General features: G+C 39.6%; 1 non-coding gene across 1 annotated transcript; it reads right to left on the bottom strand.

The window, feature by feature from the left end:
* Positions 1 to 3,186: 3,186 nt before the first annotated feature.
* On the bottom strand, positions 3,187 to 3,288 carry LOC144454638 (U6 spliceosomal RNA). Its single transcript, XR_013483148.1, has one exon. It is a non-coding gene; the product is annotated as a U6 spliceosomal RNA (small nuclear RNA).
* Positions 3,289 to 17,094: the final 13,806 nt, after the last annotated feature.

The following is a 17,094-nucleotide window of genomic DNA, read 5'->3' as shown; positions in this document are numbered from 1 at the left end:
CCAAAATACGATCCCTGCCCTCAAGAAACTCACATTCTAATGGGGAGGTAAGGTGGCCAACACACCAATAATGATGCACATTCAAGATCTATGCAGGGTAAGTGGGTGGTAACCTCAGAAGCAAGGCACTAGCAGTGGCAGGGGTAGGGAGAAGAGGGACCAGGAAAAGCTTCTTGAAGAAGTTAAGTGACTCAGGGTCATGTGACTAGTGAGTAAGCTTCTGTGGCAGGATCTGAACCCAGGTCCAGTGGATTCTAAGTCCAATGACCATTCACTACAATGTGCTGTCTTATCCTTTATCAAATTGAACACTATCTCTCTAGTTTCTGGAAAGAACTGAGAATTGATGATGTTGAATTGATTCATTCATTATTCAGCAAATATTTGTTAATTCAAAGTAGAGTCTTCACATCATCCTAATGTAATCTCATGTTTATTGAGAAAAAAATTAGTTTTTGTAGTATATACTGTGTCCACATTCCCAAGTAGGATGGGAAGTCTGGGGTTAAAATTCCAGCCTGCTGTTTACCATTTGTGCCTGTATTAAGGTGCAAAGAAAATGTAAGACATGGTCCCTGTGCTTGAAGTTGTGACACTCTATCTGAAGAGTCAGTACATACATACTTTAATAATATAAAACAAGAGAAGACATTTCAGGTTGCAATCCCATTCCCCCCCAGCCCAACCCTCAATCCCTTCTCCTACAGGCTAAACTAATCCCTGGTTTGTTCAGGAAATCCCCATGTGGTATGAACTTGAAGCTCTTCACCATCTTGACTTCCCTTCTTGTGATTTACTCCAGCTTATTAATATCCTCCTGATATTTGACATCCAAAAATGAACATACTCCTCTAGATATGATCTTACTAGGGCAGGGCGCAGTGGACCCATTATCTTTTTTGCCTTGAAACTAAGCTTCTACTGCAACCCAAAATTTCATTAGTTATTTTGACTACTTTGTCACAGTGTTGATTGGTATGGAGCTTATAGCCCACTAAAATTTCCAAATCTTTTTCTTCTGAACTGCTGTGCATCCATACCTTCCCATCTTGGGAAGGTGATTTTTTGACTCGAGTATAACATTTATCCCTATTAAATTTCATCTTATTTGCTTAAGTCCATTGTTCAAGATTTTTTTTGGAACCTGACCTTCCCATCCAACATGGTAGCAATCCTTTCTGGCTTGGTGTCACCTGAGAATTTGACAAGGTTGACATTTATGTCTTTTCTCAAACATCAACAAAAATTGTTAAATAGCATAGATTCCTTAGGTACCCAACTAAAGATTCTTTCTAAGTTGACATTGAACCATCCAATGACTACTTTGGGGGCACTTTGTAAAGTGCTTAGTTAAAAAAAACTCAGCTATTTTTGTTGTTACTATTGTTGTTTATTTTTATAAATATGAAAAGTGAAAGGAGTATACTTCTTTTGCTTTCCAATAGGCAGATAACATAGCTTAGTGAAAGGAAGCTTATTGATTTAACATCAGGAGACCTGGGTTCTAGTCCCACTTCTGCCATTGATTTTGGCAAATTTTGTGTGAATTTGGGCAAATCTTCCACTTTGTTTTCTTTAACCTTTTCATCTGTAAAATTACAAGGTTGGGCAAAATGGTCTCTAAGGTTCCTTCTAACTTTGAATAATCATATTGGCAGTGAGAGAGAAGAGAGGAGGCCAGAGTGTGGCAACATGATGGGGATGGGGCATGTCAAGTTGCATTTCTATAGTTCTGCATACCTAGACTAGATTCTGAAAGGAAAGGAGATTGGAGGAGTCTTTGGAATAGAGGAATGGGTAGGCTGCTGCTAATGGGAATAGGAGAGAGAGAGATCTGAAAGGTTTCTTTGTCTGAAGCGAAGGGCACAGAGTCAAAGAGGTGAGGAAGATAAGAGGAAAAAAAGAAGGCTAATATAGGTTCTTCAAGCCAAGATGAAACAACCCAATATAGAATATGAGTCATGGAAACATGAAATTTTAGACTTGGAAAGGATTTTCAAATTCATCTTGTCTAACACCCTACATTTTCTAGTTCTTGTTTTACCACTTCCTAGCTATGTAATCATATGCAAGTCAAACACTTTGCAAGCATTAAATTAGATGAACACATGTGAAAATTCTTCAGAATCTATCATATGAATGTTAGGGACCATTATTATATCGATGAAAATAAGAAGCTGGGTGAGTTGCTCAAGTTCATACAACTAGTGTTCATGGCAGAGTCAGGATTAGAATTCAGGTTTCCTAACTTTTCTGGCTGGTGTTCTTTCTACCATACTAAGATGCTTCTCTCACACCACCATTATGGTCTTGCTTCTGTTGGATTCTAAAGTCTTACATGGAAGTATCAGTGACTAAATCAAAGCATACTTGTCCATTCAATCACATTATCACAAAGCAAGCATTCACACAGGCTATTAGACATCGCTTAATAAGTCAAGAAACTGGCTCAGACAAAGTGTGCAGCAGAACACACAGGAAGACCTGGATTTGCATTCTGCCTTAGACATTATGCATATGGTCCCGGGCAAGTCAGTGTACCTGTAGGAATCTCAATTTCCTCACCTGCAAAATGGGCTTAACAATAAAACCTATCTTTCCCAGGGTTGTTGGGAGGATCAAATGATACAGTGTATGAAATGTGCTTTGAAAACCTTTAAAACCTTGACAAAGTAGAGGAAGAGCCTCAAAGTCGCTGTGAATCCTGAATCAGGCTGTCATTATTACACTTCAGAATATCAATCATTTCTTTGTTGTGGAGGCTCAAACCTTTTTAGCTAACTGAGAGTTGATGTTGCCCTATGGTGGTGGTGGTGGTGGTGCTGGTAGTAGTAGTAGTAGTGGTAGTAGTTGTAGTTGGAGGAGGAGGAGGAGGAGTTTGTAAGCTCCTTGAGGGAAGGGGCTGTCTTTTGCCTGTTTTTGTAGCGCTAACACATAATAGGAACTTAATAAGTGTTTATTTAAATTAAAATGTAATAATAAATCACCAATCCTGTGCTGTGTATCACCTTTGATTTTAGACCCTAAGTCAGCCTTAAGCTTAGATTCTAAGCTCTGCAACCCATCATTTGCCCCACATTTAAAGCCTTTCCAGCTTTTCAGAACTTGTGCCGTGATGGCATAGCCTTGGAAGAAGCCCAGGTTGCTCCATTATGAAGCACTGGAAAAGGACTTTGACGAAGGAGAGATATGGAGGAATGCTTCCTAAATTTGTATGTCTTTCTCGAGCATGGGGCATGCTTATCTTCCCATCATCCTTCCAATTTTACCACAGTCCAATTGGTTGAAATGCTTGGTCAACTGATCATTCTAATAGATTTTCCTTCTCACTGAAAGGACTGCTACATCGAGTAATTGTTTAGCAAAGGGTATGTATCATTGATGGAGTCAGAGAGATATGTGGTGTTCTGGTCCTCTTACTGAGTAATTGTAGAGGTGAGTAAGCTGTTTACCTTCCCTAAGCCTCGGTTTCCTCATCTGTAAAGGGGGGATAACTATACTTGAATTGTTCTATAGGGCTATTGAGAGGACTGAATGAGAAAACATATACCAGAGCAACTTTTTAGAGCATAATTACAAAGCACAAATTATTACTACTGGGACCATCACAGAGGATCATAGGATGTAGAACTTAAAATCATCTGTTTTAACACTCTCATTTTACACATGAGGAAACTGAAGTCCAAGGAAATGAAATGATCTGCCCAAGACTGAAGAGGGATATAGGATTAGAGATTTAGAGCTCATAGGGACATTGAGGATCATGTAATCCAAACCCCTTATTTTGCAGATGAGAAAACTGAGGCCCAGAGAGGAGATCTGATCCATCCAAAGTCACACAGACAGTAAGGATCAAAGTCTGGATCTGAACCCAAGTTTTCTTAATCTAAATCCAGGATTCTTTCCAGCATACCAGACAAGTAGTAAATTAAATTAAATGAATAATATCCCTCAGAACAAAGGCTCATCACTTGGACCATAATTTGAAGTAAAATGATACTGAAGGGATGAAAAAAAGAAAATGGAAAAGGAAATGACACTGGATCTTCCTTTCCCTCACAACATTATAATAATCCCCAGTAAATTATTATCTATTCACCCAAAACAGGTAATATCACACTGGAAGTGTTCATCTTCCAAATTCATGCACTGTTTCCAAAATCAAAGTCTTTTAATGATTCATATGAATGTTCATGTAGACATAAAAATATTTCACTTAGTAAAGACCTTTCCAAGTTAGAGATGAAATTATTTTACAAATATGAATTCTGTTAGTTTCACAATGCCTCTTTGTGGTAAGTTGTTTTGCTTGTTCAGGTATGTAGGAAACTGAGGCAGAGGTAAGAGAGACAATTTTCCCCAATTCATGTAGAAAGTCTATCATAGAAACCAGGAAGGGAATTAAAAAATTCCTAAGGCAGTTAGATGGTAGTGCCAGTTTTTTCTGTGTACAACAAAGTGATTTGAAGGAAAACAGAATGTTTTATAAGCAAGGTGTACTCTTTTCTGGTAAGCATTCTGTCTTGAGTTTGTCCTCACTCTTTTTCCTCTAAAAGAACTAAGCACAATTTTGTGTACTGATTTTAGGAAGTGGCCTTTTGCTTCCCAGTATATAATTAATGTCTGAAACAAAGGATAGCTGGATGCCTACACTGCTTTAAGTTAATAAATAAAGTTCATTGTGCACTTAAAACTAAAGAAAGTGTTTAATCTAGAAAATATTTTTTAAATCAAAACTATGCATAATTTCCAAATTCAGTTTCTTAGTAGCTCTCCTGCATGCTAAATTTTCAAGTAGAATAGCTATTATTTCCCACTGATGAACCACAAATGGGTTGAAGATATTTGCATACCTTTTTACACAGAGTATACACCAGTAATCTAACCTCTGATTCTTCTTGCTGAATTCCATTTAATTTGTCATTAATTAGTAAATTGTTATGTGAAATACTGCAAAGCATCTTGGGTGAAATGGCTAGCACAAAGATTATTCTTCTGGAAGCTATCTAAAATTGTTACTACTGAGCAATTTCCATAAAAATAGAACGGCCTTTGGAGCTTTTCTTTTAAAATAAGAATAAAATGAACCAAACGGGAGGAACAAATAAAGGCAATAATAAATCAAAGACAAAAGACAGGAAACCAGCAAAAAAAAAGTCTCTAGGAAGATACAATGTTAAGTTTCATCCCCCCCCCTTACTTCAACTTATTTTTGAACTACAGAAGATGGAGTGGGAAAAAAAACCAACTCAACTCAATACCAACACTCAAATCTTTCCTAAAAACATAGTTCCTGCTTTTTGAATCTTTGCAGTTGACTTACTTCTCATGCCCTCTGTAACGGCAACTCATCATATCTATTTGCATTTGTTCTGTCAAATGTGTGTGTGTGTGTGTGGGGGGGAGGTTGGCGGGGGGGGAGGGGGTGGTGGGAAGAGTCATTGCTTTGAATGATTCTCTTTCTTTCATGGAAACAAAATGCACCCCTGATCGGCAGGGCTTTCTCGGCCTTTAAAGTTGTTTCCAGTGTTTCATTTCTCCCTACTGCCATCCCTGTGACCAAGTCCAAATGAAAGGCAAGTCTCTCCAGCCCCCCTCCCTCTCTGGCTTTCTCTCCTCCTTGGTTTCAATGGTTGATTGAACGCTATGTTAGGTTCAGTGAACTTGGTCTTGGCTTCTGCTCCACCCACAAACATCGTCTGCTCCAAGGTAGATTTCCATATGAAAGCGACTGTCCCTTCGCCCGTTTTGGAATTTCCAAGCTGTTCTGGGGGCTCCCACTTTCTCTGAGCAAGAAGTCGATGCTTAGGGCTCCCAACGCCACCCCGCCCCTTCGGCCCCGCCTAGCCGTGGCCCCTTCCTCAACTTCTCAATCTACTCGCTTTCCTAGCCTAGGCCTTAGCAAACAACCGCAAGCCTGCCTTGGAGAACATGTAGCCTCAGTTTCCTCTAACCCGACTGAATGATAGTGTAAGATAGGGTTTCTTTCTTTGGGGGAGTGGGTGGGATGGAGGAGGAACAGGACAGGCGGTGAATGTCAGGAGACAGAGACGGAAATATCAACCTCCTCTAGTCTAACTAATCCAGCACCCCCAGCCCCACCACCCTCAGAGGCTGTATCCTTAGTCATTCCTCCAGGGGAACATTTGCAAGGATGGCAAATGTGGGCTGCTTGGCTAGTGCCACTTAGAGGACTTTGGGTTTGCCAGAGCAGACACTGTGCATTTTAATCATTCCTGCTTTCCGAAGAGCCTATTATGCCTTGAAGTGCCGCGAAAAGATTCAGGAGCACTTCAGCAAGCTGCAAAACTCCAATGTTTTAGTGACCTTACTTTGTGTCCGCACTTTGGCCAGGGGACAACTGGGAAGGAGCAGAAAGACTATTCTTTTTGCGCGCCGCGTCTCTTGGGCGAGTCAAAGGCCTTATTTGCAGCTGTCATTTTACGACCAGTAAATACAGTATCCTTCTTTTCGAGAGAGACAAGACAAGATGGCCTTTCCTTCTGAAAGTCTCACAAATCTGGGGTGTCTCCCACCCAGCTCCGCGGCGGATGGTAGGGAGAGGTGCTGACTGCGGCCCCCGCGCAACCCGTATTAATCTATTGGCTTGCTATGAAAGGACGTCATGGTGTCTTAATATTTCCACCTTGGGGCCTTTCCAGGCTCTCCCTGCATAGTGATGTTGGAGTGAAGTTTCGAACAATGCCTGGCTTCTTCCTTTCAGGGAGGGGTGAGGAGAGAGGCGGTGGTAGTGATGGTGGTGGGGAGTTTATGGACTTCTCGTGTTGGAAGAAATACTGCATGTCGCTGTTGTTGTTTTTATTATATCCTGCTTACCGATGTCATTCTGACAGCGGGGACCCAACTGTCTGGGAAATTATAAATATGGTTGTAATTTGGCAATGTGAGGTGGTTGCAGAAACGTTTGTGTGGGTATGGGGGTGGGGTGGGGAACGACGAAGGGAACCTAGCCAATAGGCACCCTAAGCATCGTCCCCAGCAGCCAAATGGCTTTCAGCGCTCTTTTGTTGCAGCTGCATTCCCTGCGGACTCCAACCTTTCAGGCTCCGCTTCAAGGTACAATATGCTTTTCTGAAAGGAGAAATTATTAAAATGCAGAGTGCCTGCTTTTGCAAACCCAAACTCAAGTTGCACTGGACGGGTCCCCAAGAAACAGCCTCGACATCGTTGCAAATGTGGGCTCTAAGCAAAAACACATGTGAAATCCTCTGCCTTTGAATCCGGCGGCCTTTGAGGAAAGGGAGCTCAGCTGAAGAATGAGGGAGGAAAAATAGAAGTGGCCCCACTGTTTGGCAGTCAAGGCGCTTGGTGCCGTCTATTACAGGGACAAGGCACCTTCTCTATTGCTTATTTATAATAAGATAATCCTCTGTTTTTATCTTTTGGACTTCAAGAAAGATTGCCTGGCTTGCTCAGTTATTAGGCAGAATGTATCTGTCCTTCATAATGAATTCATATATAGAGCAGTGACAACAACGAGGAGAGTTTGAGGCTTTTGACAGTGTTAATATTGATTACTGAATAGATTAAGAGACAGCCAGGAGGAGTTTTTTCAGGGATCAGATTTTCCTCAGGTGACATTGTTAACAGCATTAGACACAAACATTTATTGACCCAACAGTTTTAGCTCTTGAGCAAAATGCCTGGCATCCCAGAAATGTTTTGTCACCTCTCCCCTTGCATCAAACAAATCATCAGGTTTTGTCCTCACATTTGCCTGTGGCAACATTTTGTCAGGCCGGTAGGGTTGGGGGATGAGTGTATGTAGAATTTTAAAGGCAGTATTCCCCACCCCCTGCCGTGGGGTACTGTGATGTATTGTCCATGGAAAGGTGGTGATGATTAATGACGTCCGGCTTTCTAGAACCCACTCTCTCCTCCCCTCCTCCCCATTCCCTCTCCCTCTTGTACTTCTAAAAGAGGAACAGTGATCTAGTGACTAACCAAGGGTACTGGATGTCAGACTCAGTCAGCTCTAGTCGGTGTTCTGTGACTCACTAAGGGAACAGAGACCCGGAATAGGCCTGGGAAATGTAGTCACTTGTGATTTATATTTTCAGTTTGGAATATTGCTCACTGACTCCTCCCACCTCCACCCCATTCCAAGCTAGCACACAGGTCATTCCCCTCCTCCCCCCTCTTTTCCATTTTAAAAAAGCCTGCTCCTCTTTCAGGAGACCTTTTCTGATTGGTACACCCAATTTAAAAACCTCACACTGAGGTATGGGGGTTAACTACAGAAGGGAAGAAAAATGAGCAAATTCGGAAATTTTTTTTCAGAAGTCTTTTCTCAGTATGCGTTATCTCTCTGCTTAAGTGAAGGCCTCTATCCTGTTCAACCCTGAGACTATGGATTTGGAGCGACTGGATTCAGATCCTTGCTCTTGTAGCTCCTGTGTGGCTGTGGGTAACCACTGGTTACCTTGGTCTCCTCATCTGCAAAATGAGGATGCTGTACTAGAGGACGTCTGGATGGCTCCCTCCTGGAGATACATCTAGGATCCTTTGTAATAGTTTTTCCCCTTTGGGTTCCCAGAGAAGAATGGACTGTGGAGTATAGACTAACAAAGAAATCACATATTGGGACAATTTGAAAGAAATATCTTACCTATGGGTGTCTCAGTGCCTAGAGTCAGGAAGACCTGAGTTCAAATCTTACTTCAAATATTTACCAACTGTGTGACCCTGGGCAAGTCACTTAACTCTGTTTGACTCAGTTTCCTCAATCTGCAAAATGAGCTGGAGAGGGAAATGGCACTGTAGTATCTTTGCCAAGAAAACCCCAAAATCGGGTCACAAAGAGTCAGACATGACTGAAACAATTGAACAAAAAGAATCTTGCCTGTAATAAAAATATTCTGTAATTCTATAATTATCAAGAAGCCTGCGTTGAGCACTTGCTATGTGTAGGAATACAATAAAGAGATATATAAATGCTGTCCTTAAGGAGCTTATAACATACATTTAAAAATAACTAGCATCACAGGATAACACATGCTTGTGCTAAATGAGTAATAAAGATAATGAATACTATAGAAATTCAGAAGCAAGAGTGATCACTGTGAACTAAGGTAGTTTATATTTGAGTTGGGTCTTGAAGGAAGGATAATAATTAGCATGCAACTGAGAGAGGAAGATGCCATTCCTGGGAGTGGAAAATAGTGTGAGGGAACTTGATCAAAGCAGAGACTTTGGGGAGGGTCATAGTGGAAAATAAGTCTGGAGAAGAAAGTATGGAAGAGGGTCTTGAATGTCAGGTTAAAGAGTTTGGACTTTGGTGATGGGAAACATATTAAAGTATGGATGTGGCCTATGCTGAAGTGATGTATGTGACAAATACTGAAGGTGAAGTTAAATACTTTGGCCACATAATGAGAAGACAGGATTCATTGGAAAAGACCCTGATGTTGGGAAAGATTGAAGGAAAAAGGAAAAGAGGACAGGAGAGGATGAGATGGATAGATAGTGTCATGGAAACAATGAACATGAACTTGAACAGACCTCAAGAGATAGTGAAGGAGAGAAGGGCCTGGTGTGCTACGGTCAATGAGGTCATGAAGAGTCAGACATAATTGAGGGACTGAACAAAAACACGTGACCTTTGCAAAGCAATATTTCTTTTTTAAAAAAAAATATTTTATTCTGAACTTAAGAAATAAAACAAGCATTTCCATAACATAGTTGAAACAAAAAAAGATTGCATACAAAACTGCAAATCCCTTATGAACAGCTTGCTGTTCCTTTTAAATATATAAGAAAGTTATCTCGTAACTTTTTATTTCCTTTTTTCCCTCCCCCCTGCCCTAGAGATGACTACTATTAGACAGATATATGTGTGTGTGTATATTATATATAATATATACACACATACATATAAATGTGTATATATATATGATATATATAATAATATATATATATATTATTATATATATATATATATATATATATATATACATACACACACATCCATGTAAAAATCATTCTATATATACTTCTATTTATCAGTTCTTTCTCTGGATGTAGATAGTAGCTTCCTTCATAGGTCCTTTGCAGTTAATTTGGGTATTTATAATAGTCAAAATGACTGAATTGCTCAAAGTTGTTCTTCAAACAATACTGTTGTACTGTGTACAACATTCTCTTGGTTCTGTTCATTTTGCTCTTCATTATTTCATGCAAGCCTATCTATGTTTATCTAAGATCCTTGAGCTCTTCATTTCTTATAGCACAGTAGTATTCCATCACGACCATAGACCACAACTCATTTAACCATTCCCCAAATGATGGCTATCCCCACAATTTCCAGTTCTTTTCCACCAGAAAGAGAGCTGCTATAAATATTTTAGTACACATTGGTTCTTTTCCTTTCCCCCTAATTATCTTGGGAAACAGATCTAGTGGTGGTATTCAAAGAGTGTAGTGGATTCAAAGTGGATCAAAGGATATAGGCAATTTAATAACTCTATGGGTATAATTCCAGATTGCTCTCCAAAATGTTCACAGTTCCACCAACAGTGAGTTAGTGTCCCAATTTTGCCATAACCCCTCCAATATTTGTCATTTTTCTCTTCAATCACTTTAGCCAATCAGATTAGTAATGGGAAATAAAGGTTTTAAAGAATGGATGTGACCTATGCAAAGCAGTGCTTTAGGAAGATGAACCTGGTCCATAGTTTGTAAGATATAGTGGTGGGTTGACAGATAGGTGATAGGAAGCAAAGCTATTACTAGTAAGTCTGGTGCTCAGGGTTAGGCTAGCAAAAATGCACTGAGGCTGGCGGTTGGTGTAGGGGAAGGAAGGTACCTCAGAGAGAAACCTCAGATCTTAGCAAACCATCATCCCCTTGAACAGAGATGTGGGGATGCTGCTGCTGAGGAATCCATTACCAAAGGAGAGGTCAAGGTAGGGCCCGGACAGAGAATTACTTACCTGGGGTACAGCTTCTATTTTGGCTAATTATTCTTGCTAACCAGGTGCTAAGCTAATTAGTTTCTTCCTGTTGAAAGACTGTGGTGGTATTGGTTCCCTTCAAATTTTGACATCCTGGGGTAAAACCCAGGTCTCTTTGATCTAGTTATGACTCTGGCAGGTTGACCAGATTGTCTCTGTAGTGAGTGTCTCTGTGAACCCTCTAGAAGCTCAGCCAGTCACTCATAAGCTGCAGCAGCTTGTGTGTGAAAATTATTAGGGTCATCTCAGGAGTTAACTTACACTCTGTTTGCCATCACATATGGTTCTACATTTTTTCTTTCCTTTAGAAAATCAGAGACAGGAAAGAAAGTTCCAGCTTATTTCTCTGGAACAGGGAACAGAATGTGTACTTAATGAGGCATACCAACTGACCAGTTAAAATAAAGGGGAGGGTACTAAGAGCATTAGAGGAGGAAATTCTCTGTCTCTCTTCCAGTTGTGAAATAGGGAAGAAACCCAAGAAGCTACTGGGGGGTAAACTGTAACAGACTGATCCTAACCAGGGAAGGTATAAGAAATGCCAAGAAGGTCCCTTGAAGCATAATTTCAAGAGAATGCTATAGCTATTAACATCAATAAAATGTTACCCAAAGTTAGTCTAGCCCAGTTAACAGGGTCAAAGGTATAGAAGGAAGATTTGAGGAAAGACCTTGGGTTCAGAGAAAAACTATACAATATCATAACTTGAGGTCATAGCAAGAAAAAGAAAGAGAACAAGCATTTATTTATTTTTAGTTTTCAACATTCACTTTTATAGGATTTTGAGTTCTAAAATTTTCCCTTTCCCTTCTCTTCCTCCTCCCCAACATGGCATGCAATCTGATGTAGGCTATACATGTACAATCACATTAAACATATTTCCATATTAGTCATGTTGTGAAAGAAGAATTAGAACAAAAGGGAAAAACCATGAGAAAGAAACAAACAAAAAGAGAAAATAGTACGGTTCCACCTGCATTCAGACTCTGTAGTTCTTTCTCTGGATGTGAATAACATTTTCCATCATGAGTCTTTTGGATTTGTTTTAGATAATTGTATTGCTGAGAAGAGCTAAATCTATCAAAGTTGGTCATTACAGAGTGCAGCTTTTACTGTGTGCAATGTTCTCCTGGTTCTGCTCGCTTCACTCAGCATCAGTTCATATAAGTCTTTCCAAGTTTTTCTGAGTTCTGCCTGCTTGTGATTTCTTATAGCACAATAGTATTCCATTGCATTCATTCACCACAACTTGTTCAGCCACTCCCCAGTTGATGGCCATCCCCTCAATTTCCAATTCTTTGCCACAAAAAGAGCTGCTATAAATATTTTTTGTGCATGTGAGTCCTTTTCCCTTTCTTATGATCTCTTTGGGATATAGAACTAGAAGCAGTATGGCTGGGTCAAAGAGTATGCACAGTTTTATAGCCCTTTGGCATAGTTCCAAATGAGAACAAGCATTTATTCAGTGCCTCCTACATGCCAGGGAATATAGTAAGCACTTTATAAATATTATCTCATTTGATCCCCGACAATAACCCTGGGAGGTTAGTACTGTTGTTATCCTCATTATACAGTTAAAGAAACTGAGGCAGGCAGAGGTTTAAGTGATTTGTGCCCAAGGTCACCCAGCTATTAAGTGTCTGAAATCGTCAGGTCTCAGATTTGACTCCAGGTCCCCTGCTCTAGCTATTGCACTACCTAGCTACCTTAAGCATTTGGATAACATAGGATCATAGATTTAGAGCTGAAAGGGACTTCAGAGACCACTTAGTCCAATTTCTTCATTTGATAGATGAGGAAACTGAATCATAGAAAGATGTGACTTGCCCAAGCTCACACAGGTAGTAAACCATGGAGGCAAGACTGAAACTCGGGTCCTCTGATGCTGCTGTACCATGTTGCTTCTTATTGTCTACTGTTACCCTCTCTTCATTTTATAACTGTTGAAACAGATCCCTGAGAGAAGAAGTGACTTATCTAAGATCACACAAAGTAGTAAGTATCAGTGTCAGGGTCCAAACCCAATCACCTAAACAACACATTTAGTGTTGTTTTTATGCTCACACATTCAGCATCTAGAAATTAAAGATTCAAAATTTTGCATTGTATCCAGATACTCAAGCATCATGTTGAAGCAACCAGAGACTGTGGTCAGACAGCCAAAATGGCTGGTTTCCTTCTATAGTTTCGGCCCCTTTTCCTGGAATTACTCCAAACTTTGGCTCCCTGATTGTAAAATTCCTGGATGAGAAAGTCCATCTATTGTATTAGATTTTCTGGCTTTTGCCAAGAAAAGGCTCACCTTTGTTTTTTAAACTAAAATGTAGAGTCCTGGCTTTTCTGCAGATATTTTTTTTACTAATTCAGAGTCAGAAAATACATCTTTTAGAGTGAGATTTGATTCAGATATTAGAGGGGAAGGAGGAGAACGATGTCTATCTGTTTTCCAAATGTTTAAAACACTTCTCAAATGAGTGTTGCCTTTTTCCTGCTTCAAAATACTTCTCTCAAGAGAATGGTATAACTGGAAGGAATTTTCTGAATAAATTCAACTTAATCATGAGCTTGATTTTTTTCTCTAATAAACAAGCTAGCAAATGCTATTTATTACTACAATAGGATGATTTTGTGGAACTAAATTAATCTTTCAGAAACAAATCTGTTCTTTTATTTTACAGTTTCTCATGTATCATATCCATGTATTCTGGCCTCTCATATAAAAAAAATTATTGCTGGAAGGGTGGGGGAAGGGAGGGAGGAAAAGAGGAAGGAAGGAAGGAAAGTGGAGGAGGAGACAGAGACAGGCAGAGAGAGATAGACAGAGACAGAGACAGAGACAGACAGACACAGAGAGACAGACAGAGCCAGAGAGAAAGAAACAGAGTCAGAGATCAAGAGAGACATAAGTCCAGACAGACAGAGACAGATACAGAGATACACAGAGAGGCAAAGGGAAAGACAGAGAGAGAGGAGATAGGGAGGCAAAAGAGAGAAAGACGTGCAGAGAGGCTTAAATGCTTTTATGATCAGAAATAGCAGATAATAAGAATTTGTGCTAATTGGAAATTTGGAGATGGGCTGGAATTAGGAGACTATTCTCTCCTTGGTAGGGTCCTGATTATGGTGGAAGTGATGATGGCAGCAGCAGGGTCAGACAATTCTGCTTTGCCCATTCTCCCTTAATTCTGGCACCAGTGTTGACATTCCAACCATTTACTACAAGGGCATCACTTGAGAAGTAAGAGGTTGGTTGCATTAGGCACAGAAATTTCATCCATATGTTTCTGATTCATTTACATTCATAAAAATGTGATACTTAAGAGTGAGCTGACATGCAGTGATCTTTCTGGGTCTCTCTCTCTTTCTTCTGCCCCTCCTTCTTTCCTTCCCTTCCTCTCTCCTTCTTTTTCTTTTTCCTTCCTCACAGAAACACACAGACAGGTTTTGCCAAAAGTAAATGAATTTAAATTGCAGGGTCCTCAACACTAGAGGCAGAAAAGCCAGGATGCCTCACATAGTCTGTCCTCTTGCCAGCACCATGACGGCTCCTAACAATACTCTCTCAATCAGGTTGAAATTGTCCCAAGGATCTGGCTTCTACTCTTCCTCAGGGAGCATGGAGTCCAATAACTAGTGGGAAAATGATGCTTTTTCTTACCTTTAAAAAAACCCCCTATTTCCCTTGATTTTATTTAAAATCTTCTAGATCCTTTGTTTCATTGCTAACCAATAACTTTTCCTACTCATAGTTGCTCTATTAAATGGTTTCGCTTTCCTATTCTGTATTTCTTTGAATATCACCAAACAGGAGATTTGACTCTTTGACTTTGTCCCCACTCACAAATCTCTGCATCTTCTTTGTTATTACATGAGTGCACTGGGGTGCTTTGTTCCATTATCACTTCCCAGTTGTCTTCTCAACTATCTGGCACCAGAATTAGGCTTTGGAAGCCATATTGCATTTGTTTCAGCTTTGACATCTTCTACACTGAGTCTATTATTGTTGGCCCTTTCTCCCTTGGTTTGGCTTATTTGTTTGACTATTGGATGCTGTCAGGGAGATAGGACTTTCTTTTGATATAATTTTCAAAGATTAGATATTCATCTACTAATTACTCTAACTATTGAATGAGTAATTTGGATCTCCTAAATGAGAGATCAAGAGAGACGAAAAGTCCAGACAGACACAGAGACAGATACAGAGATACAGAGAGAAGTATATTATGCCATCAAATATATCTTTAGGGGAATAAGTTCAAGGGACAGAAACATATGGAAAATATGCCTCTACAGTTTTCCAACATGCTTATTGGCTATAACCAAGTGAAACATGGAGTACTGATGATCGTATTTTGTTGCCCACATTTACTGCCATTCCGTCAGGACCTCAGCTCTCAGAAGACAGGTTGTCATATTGGTGGTATTGTTTGCCCTCACAAAATCCCTTTAACTCTTTGTTTTAAAACTTTACTGAATTTTCTATTTGAAAAATGCAATCTAAAAGATTTACCTTCTGCGAAAAGGGATCAAGTCCTTTTAACAAAAATAAGTTTTGAAAGTTGTAGGGGAGGGAGATATAGCTCCATTTCTAAGGAGACCATGGTATAGATATTTAAAGTAATATCTCAGATTAGTTGGGCAGCTAGCTAGGTGACTCAGTGGATAGAGGTGAGTTACATGGAAACAATTAAATTTCAATTAAATATAGCAATTGATTGAAAAGTTCAATCTAAGAATGGTTAAATTAAGCTGTGAACAATAAAGATTAGTGAAAAAGGTTCTAAATTGAACTTAGAATTCTTTAAAAGCTTGTTCTATTTGTATATTATTCAAGTTTAGGGTTTGATAATATTATTTGACAGCTTTTTTAAATCATGTAATTTTTGTAAAAAATGATGAGTGGGAAAGCAAGTTAGTCTTTTTTTTTCCCCTCAAGGAACTCTGTTTAATGTTCAGTCTATAGTTTAGACTAATTAACAAGTTAAAAGAATACTAATACTTGATTATATGTGCCCCAATTTCAATATCAAGTTTTGATGTGGTAATTGCATTTCTTGAAAGTTTAGTCTAAAAAGCTAAATTCAAATGAATTTAACAAGTATAAGTCTTGGGTCAAAAGGCCAGTCTTATGGGTCTGTCTCCTTATTTGTAGAGCATGATTATTCAATGCCCTAAGCTTACATGAGGAGTATGTCAGAGTTGGTGAGATTGAGAGAGAAGAGAGATTCTGGGCTCTTCTGGCTCCTAGTTTCCAGAGAAAAGATATATGATTTCAACCTCTCTTCATGTGTCTGAAGAGAGAGAAAGTCTGGGAAGAAACTGACATGAGATGTTGGGGGCAATCTCTATCTCCCTATTCCTAGACTGCTACATTAGAGCCTTTTGGGAATTTCCCCTTGAGTACAATCTTGGACTCTCTCTTGGTTTATCTGGATTACCTCACTCCTAATGGGAGAGCTCTTTTGCTTTTTACTGTTTAGTATGTATTTTCCTCTGTGTGCTTTCTCTGACTTACATTTTGCTATTGACTTGGATAAATAAGTTTCCTTGCTATTTGCTATATGTATTCATTGTGGAACTGGAATCTGGTAATAAGGGGGTCAAGTCTCAGATATAGAACTCAGGGGTACTTCCTTCCTCATTAAAAATAGTGATCAGGAGTTTAGCTTCAATCTAAAAATTACATCCCCTACATGAATAATGTTTAAGGGAGTAGATAGATATTCTATTCTGGTACCCTTTCTCTCTGAGGAGAGCAGAGTGGCCAGTCTCTGGCCATAACCTCCACTTTCACCTCCCAGTATTAAGCAAAGTCTTCCTTGGGGGGAGCAGACACTATGTCTGTTCTTGTCCCCCCCCCCAGGTGAGCCACACTAAGATAGACCCATAAGGACATACCTAACCTACAAGGAAAACCAAAATAGGACCCACACACCATACCTCTTACACAGCATTTGTTAAGTACCTATTATGTACTATGTACTAGGCTAGACACTAGGGATATAAAGACAAAATGAAACAATCCGTACCCTAAAGGAGCTTCTGTTCTATTGAGAGGAAACAACACGTGCATAGATATGTAGATGAAAATTATATATAAAGTAATTTCCAAGTGAGGGCAC

This window comes from Phascolarctos cinereus, unplaced genomic scaffold (genome assembly GCF_003287225.1).
Source record: "Phascolarctos cinereus isolate Bilbo 61053 unplaced genomic scaffold, phaCin_HiC Scaffold_726;HRSCAF=1367, whole genome shotgun sequence".
Taxonomy (NCBI): domain Eukaryota; kingdom Metazoa; phylum Chordata; class Mammalia; order Diprotodontia; family Phascolarctidae; genus Phascolarctos; species Phascolarctos cinereus.
Note: the sequence above shows the minus strand (reverse complement) of the source record. Positions and strands in the feature narration are given on the sequence as shown.